General features: G+C 47.8%; 1 long non-coding RNA gene across 1 annotated transcript in view; it reads right to left on the reverse strand.

Moving 5' to 3' along the window:
* LOC116099621 overlaps positions 1 to 6,606 on the reverse strand; it is a 34,716-nt gene that overhangs the window by 23,477 nt on the left and 4,633 nt on the right. The gene's annotated exons all lie outside the window — the stretch shown is intronic.

Here is a 6,606-nt window from a genome sequence, read left to right on the forward strand (position 1 = left end):
ACACACACACACACACACACACACACACACACCACCCCTGCCTAGTGATCTGGAATGTCTCCTATGTGCTGCTCTCTCTTGGGGAATTCCCCTCAAGTTTGCCTCAGGCCTCCCTGGAAATCTACAACCAGCAGATCAACCTGGTGGGATGATCAGGATTTTAAAATGGGATCTGAACAGGCAGAGAGGTGCTAGCTCTGCTGGCAAAGTGCTTGCCTTGCAAGCATAAAGACCTCAAAAAATAATAATAACAAAGTTGGTAATCTCAGCTTTGGTGAGCTAAAGCCAAGATATCCCTGGGATCTGTTAGCCAGACAATCTAGCCTACTGGTCTAGGTTCACACCAATGAAAGAAATTGCTTCAAAAAGCAAGGGGGTTCGTACATGAGGATCAAAAATTGAAGCTGCTCTTTCATCTTCACAAATATTCACATGAACATGTATCCACAGATAAATACATGTGCACCCTTGTACACATGTGTAAATACACATACACATGGGCATGCATGTGCACACACACACACACACACACACACACACACCACACACAGGCACACACAGGCACACACACGCACGCACACGCACACACACATACACACAGTAGGACTAGGAAGATGACCCAGCAGAGCAGAGTGTTTGCCATGCAAGCATGAGAACTTGAGTTCAAATCTCCAGAAATACTGTAAAAAGTCTGGTGCTGGTGGGAAGTAGGAGACAGGAGGAGGATCATCGGGGTTTGCTGGCTGCCAGCCTTGCTCCAGGTTCAGTGAGAGACTCTAAGGAGGCTAAGGTAGAGGGCAATGCAGCTGGACACTGGGTATGGTCCTCTGGCATCTGCACACGCAAACAAGAACCTACCTACCACCTACCACCACCACACTGCTTACATACCACACCACATACACACACACACACACACATACACACACACACACACACACACACACTGTGGACATACATGCACATGTGTATGTAGAAGTCAGAAAACAACTTTGTAGACTCACTCCTTCCATCTTTACATGGATTCAAGGGGTTGAATTTACTCTGTCTGGCTAACATGGCAAGAATTTTACTGAGGCATCTCCCTCCACACCCCCAAAAAGTTCTCTGAAAGGTATCTGAGCCCCAAAAGTCATATTCAAACTACCCAAGGCCCTGAAACATGTGACTAAACAGTGACCAGAGCCCAGCTCTTTACAATGCTAGGTTGTCAGTTAAATCCTAGCAGGTTTTAGGGACACAGCCCGGACCCCACCCTCATAATCAACAGCCTGTAGATCCTGGAGTCTCAGGACTCGAACGACTGGTCAAAGGAATGATGAGCCAAGAGTAGGATCCCTGGTCCTGGATGGACATCCTGAAGTGCCCGGAAGGTCATTACTATCTAGAAGACCTGACTCAATCTTATGGGATTACTGGGTAGTGGGGAGAGGTGGGAGAAGGGAGGGGCTGGGGGACTCGGACAGACAGAAGGACTTTACATCTTTGCATACCATCATTGCATGTGTCCAGACAGGCCTGTCAGTCACCTGAACACAAAGCCCTTCACCAAAAGCTGTTTGTTCTAGAGGCTACAGAAACATTGTTGGGGGGGAGGGGCGGGGGAAGTGTTCAAACGTAGAGTCATTCTGTGATCCCTTTGCCATTGCCCAACCTCACCCATGAAAGTGTGCTCAGCTCTGTTCTGGAATAAGCTCCACCCACCTTCAGTGACACTGCTCTCTTTGTGTCCCGTCTGATTTTTTTCCAGTGGTGAGGCTAAAGTGAAACCCAGTGACAAGAGATGTTTGTTTGCACAAGGACTCTACTGTCCCCTTGGACTTCCAGTGTACTTCCTACCAAACTAAGCATTACCTTCACATCAGTTATGTTTGATAATGTGCCAGGCACATACATTACTCTCTTAATCTTTACTCGTTTCCAGGCTTGGGGGCAGGGGCATAGTGAAGTCCCTCCAGGTCCCAGTCAGAATTCAAGCCTCAGGTTTCTAACAGTAATGCCTTGCAACTCCTTCGTGTGAGAGTTCTGTTGGGAATTTTCCACATGGAAAAGCACAGCTAGTCAAAGGCAAGGTTTCCCCCATCCCAGCAGAGCCTTTCCTCGGGGATCTCTGCATGGACCGACCGCTTCCTGCTGAGACTCAGACCTGAGTGGATCTAGTACAGGGGTACCGGCTTCTGGAGTTTCTATCCTCACTAGCCTCACCTCTTCTTCCACTTCTCCCAAGGGCATCCCATCCTACCGCCCCACCCCCTGCCTACCCCACTCTGCATTTCTTCTATCACCCAAGCCAAGCCCCAGCCTCGGTCCTTCCCTCCTATCCATCTCTTCATCTCCAAGTTAGCACTCACATCAAAGGACTCTTATGGCTTTCCTCCCTGGGCAGAAGCAGAAATAACTCCTAGCAACTTAAAAGCTCAGAACTGGAAGCCACAGTTCATTATTTCACACTAGCATGTCCAGTATGTCCTTTCAAATGGCTTCCATTCCTCACTTCTACATCTTTCCACACAACCCTAACGTGCGTGTGTGCGTGTGTGTGTGTGTGTGTGTGTGTGTGTGTGAGTGTGCGCGAGTGCGTGTGTATGTGTATGTGTGTGCATGTGTGTGCCTGTGTGTGCGCGCGTGTACGCGTGTATGTATGTGTGCGCATGCGCACACACACGCGCGTGTGTTTGTGTGTAGGGGCTCTCTCTTGATAACCCCATTCATGGACGTCTTCAGAGAGGGGTGTATTTCTGCCAGCCCCTCCCCAAAATCACAGAGCTCCTCAGAAAGCCTGCTGCTGGCTCTCAACAGCTGGCCGTGTAACAGAGAAGGCTGTGTCCCCCAGGACATCACTAAAAGCAGCTCACGTCAGTTAATAGTGTCTTCCCACTGCTCTTCTCAAGGTGAAGACTGGGCTGCTGAAAGGGGGAGGACATAATGTGGTTATGATGTCTTTTAAAAGGGAAAAAGAAATTTGAATTTAAATACAATTGCCATCATCAGCCTGAATCAGACAGGCAGGGAGAGGGAATGTCCTCCATGTTCTTGTTTATGATTCCATCCAGCGGGAGAAGGGAGGGAGGGAATGTAGAAGGGGATGGCACAGAAGGACCCTCACACTTGAGGCAGCCAAAGTGTCACTGGATCACAAGTCACTGGCATTGCTAGTCCCTTTCTCTGTTCAACTTATTTACATACTCATTGCATACACGTTTGAATTAGTGTGGATTTTATTCTTGGCCAGATTGCTTTTAGTTCTCCTTCAGCTGGCCTATGGTGCCCTATTTATTCCTCTGAATTATCTTGTCTGGTCTAATCCACCCAATACCCTTTATCACTGTTGATTTGGCTCCCATTATAATCCTCAATGAGAGGAATTAGCATGTGCAGGAGTCGGTGCTGGGGGTAGGGAAAGCAATTGGTAGTCAAGGCTGCAGTGCAAACAGATCAAAAGGGCCAGGGCTCTACAGGGCCAGCTCTGCTCTAAGGGGCTGCAGGCTCTACAGGGCCAGCTCACGAGCCCTCTGACAGACAGGGGAGCTCTTTCTGAGGAATGCCCAGGGCTACTGGATTATGTTTTCTTGTGGAGTATTTGTTATGGATCATACTGGTCTATTTCTTGCTATTTTCCCTCAACACACATGCTCTAAAAGAAACCATGGAGGAAGCTACACCCACAGCCTTCAATTTACATTTCCTTCCTCAGAGTGTGCTATTCTCCAGACAGTGTCAGACACACACATCACACATACCACAGACACACACAAACACAAATACACCACACACACACACACACACACACACACCACACACTCACACACACACTCACACACACACACATACATACACACACACGGCACACACATACACCACACACACACACAAACATGCACACACACCACAGACATACCACATACACGCACATACCACACACACACACACCACACACACGCACACATCACAAACACACCATATACACCACACACCACACACCTGCATACACACACACATGCACACACTACAGACATACCACACACACACCATCGACACACCACACACACGCACACACACACACACACACACACACACACATACACCCCTGTTGTTCTAGACCTGTCTGACACTGGTACCTACTTATCTCTCCTAATTCCAGAAGCAGGTTTATCCTCACAGCATCATGGTTCCACAAGACCACTTCCCTTCCCTCTTAGACACACAGCTGGACTACATTTCCCAATTACCCTTGCTCCTAACTAGATGAAGCTTGTTCCTAAGTTCTGCCCAGTGAGTTGTAGCGCACATCCTGGCCTGGCTCATAAAACTAGAAAAATCTTAATCGTTTCTCTCTTTTTAGCTAACTGAGAGGGATCCTGGGGAACTGAGAAGGAGGGATCCTGAGTCTCAGAATCACAGTAGGAAGAGCATAGATTAGAACAGCTATCTGATCAAGCTCAGCCACACCAGGTTGTTATAGGGGCAAGATAAAAGCATTTGTAACCGTAGACGCCTAAAACCTGGTTATAGCTCATATTGATTGCTACAGCCCCCAATTCATAATTATAATCAAGGCTCAGAGAAGTGTGCTAACTTCCCCAAGGCCCGTATAAGTGGCAGAGGTTGGAGTCACAGAAGATCTTTGAATTCAAACCCTGGCTTCTGTCACCAGACCGCAGCTGCTCCATAATCACTTCTGCCGATACCTTGAAGACAGCAAAGAACCCGCTGAGACAGCGTTCGCTTTACAAAAGTGCCTTTCCAGCTCGTTGATGCTGCCCTAATTAGGACTTTAATGAAGATAACTCTGGGGAAAAGAAACCTAAAGCGGGGAGGTAATCAAGGCCAGACCCTGGTGGGACTTGGGAATTGATGCTGCAAAGTCACCTTTGAGGACCTCAAATCGGCCTTAGTCAATGGGAGGTGGCCATAAGCATAGAGAACAATCACGGTCCAACACTTAGAGCCCCTAGAAGCAAGGAAGCCACGTGTGTTAACTTTCTGACAGGATAACAAACACCTCGGGGAATTTGGGTTATAGACAGAAAAGGTATAACTGGGCTCAAGGTTTTAGAATTTCTAGTCTGTGATCAACTGCATCGTGCAGGAGGAGCCCATGGTAAAGCCAAACCACTCACCTCCCCCGAATCTAGGAAGTAGCAAGCAAGCAGAAAGGAAGGGGAGGGGGACCTCAGGGTCCTATTATGCTCATGGAGGCACTCTCCAGGGATCCAAAGACTTCTTGGTAGGCCAGCTCTTAAAGGGACCACCTCTCAGTGACATCACCTTTGAGGGTTTCCGAGAGACTCTCAAAGCTTTTGAGAAGCCACCATACTGGGGTCTGGGGTCATCTGTTCCTACAGTCTCAGTTGGACGGGTCTTGTTTGTGTCTCAAAGTCCCCTCTACCCCCTATATTACATTGCTGTCACAAGACACTGCTGTTGCTCTTGCTTGCTTGTCGCCAAGTGTTTTTTACTTCCTTCCATTGAGCATGTGACAGACACAGTAGGAGCTCAATAGATACTTGAACGAATTGCTTGACTAAGCAGAATCCTAAAGGAAAATCGCTTGACAAGAGGGTGAGCTGAATACTAAGTTTTCCAAAGATGTCCTCATCTTAATCTAGGCTCTAGGGGAAATGAAACCAGAGTTGCAAACCGACTGCTCTTAAGATGGGAAGATGATAACAGATAGTCCAGATGGTCCCTGTGGGATTACACAGAGGTTTAGAAGACAGAAGAGGGAGGCCAAATGGTGTCAGAACTGTGGAACTGGAGAAGAACCTGGCATGCTATAGGGACAGGAGGCAGCCTCTGGAAGCTGTGGTTGTTTTTAAACCTCTCTGCCCCTTCCCCTCTCTGCCCTTTCCTTGGAAAGCCAGAGTTCAAGATTTGTTCTGACTCAGTTCTATGTCTCCTCCAAGACCTGACACAGCTCTCACACACAGCTATGTGAAGAGAGAGCGGCCGGTGCTTTAAAGTTGAGTCAAGAGGATCACTGTGAGTTCAAAGCCAGCCTACATCATATAGTGAGCCCTAAGCCAACCTCAGCTATAGCAAAACCTCTGCCTCCAAAAACAATACCACCCTGGATTATTTTTCTATTGCTGGTGTTACAAATTCCCTCAGATAGTGGCTTGAAACAAGTTTTGTGTGTGTGTGTGGGGGGGGGGGTTTGTTGTTGTTGTTTGTTTGTTTGTTTGTTTGTTTGTTTTTACTTTACAGCTAAATTTACTTATATCATCTTGAAGTTGGGAAGCTCAGAAGCCTAAAATGGTTTCCTCTGAACTAAATCCAAGGACTCCCTTTCAGAAAACTCTAAGGAAGAATTCGCTTTGTTTGTCGTTCCTCCCTCTTCCAGCTTCTAGAGAAGGCACGGTACAAACACTGGGGTTTCAATAGGCTTGGGCCTCTAGATCAGGAAGCGTCTGTCTGTCCTTATTCAGTTCGGCCCAACTCCCGCTATGTTAGGAAGTCTTCGCACTCACTTCCAGCTCCATCCCTGACCCCGTGGATCAACTCCCATCATTCAACTTCACTCTGGCAAGAATGAGACTAGAAAGAAAGAAAGGGGTGGGGAGGAAAGGAAGAGGGGGGAAGTGAAGAGAGGAGGGGAGGGGAAGA

Source organism: Mastomys coucha, unplaced genomic scaffold, assembly GCF_008632895.1.
Source record: "Mastomys coucha isolate ucsf_1 unplaced genomic scaffold, UCSF_Mcou_1 pScaffold20, whole genome shotgun sequence".
NCBI classification, from domain to species: domain Eukaryota; kingdom Metazoa; phylum Chordata; class Mammalia; order Rodentia; family Muridae; genus Mastomys; species Mastomys coucha.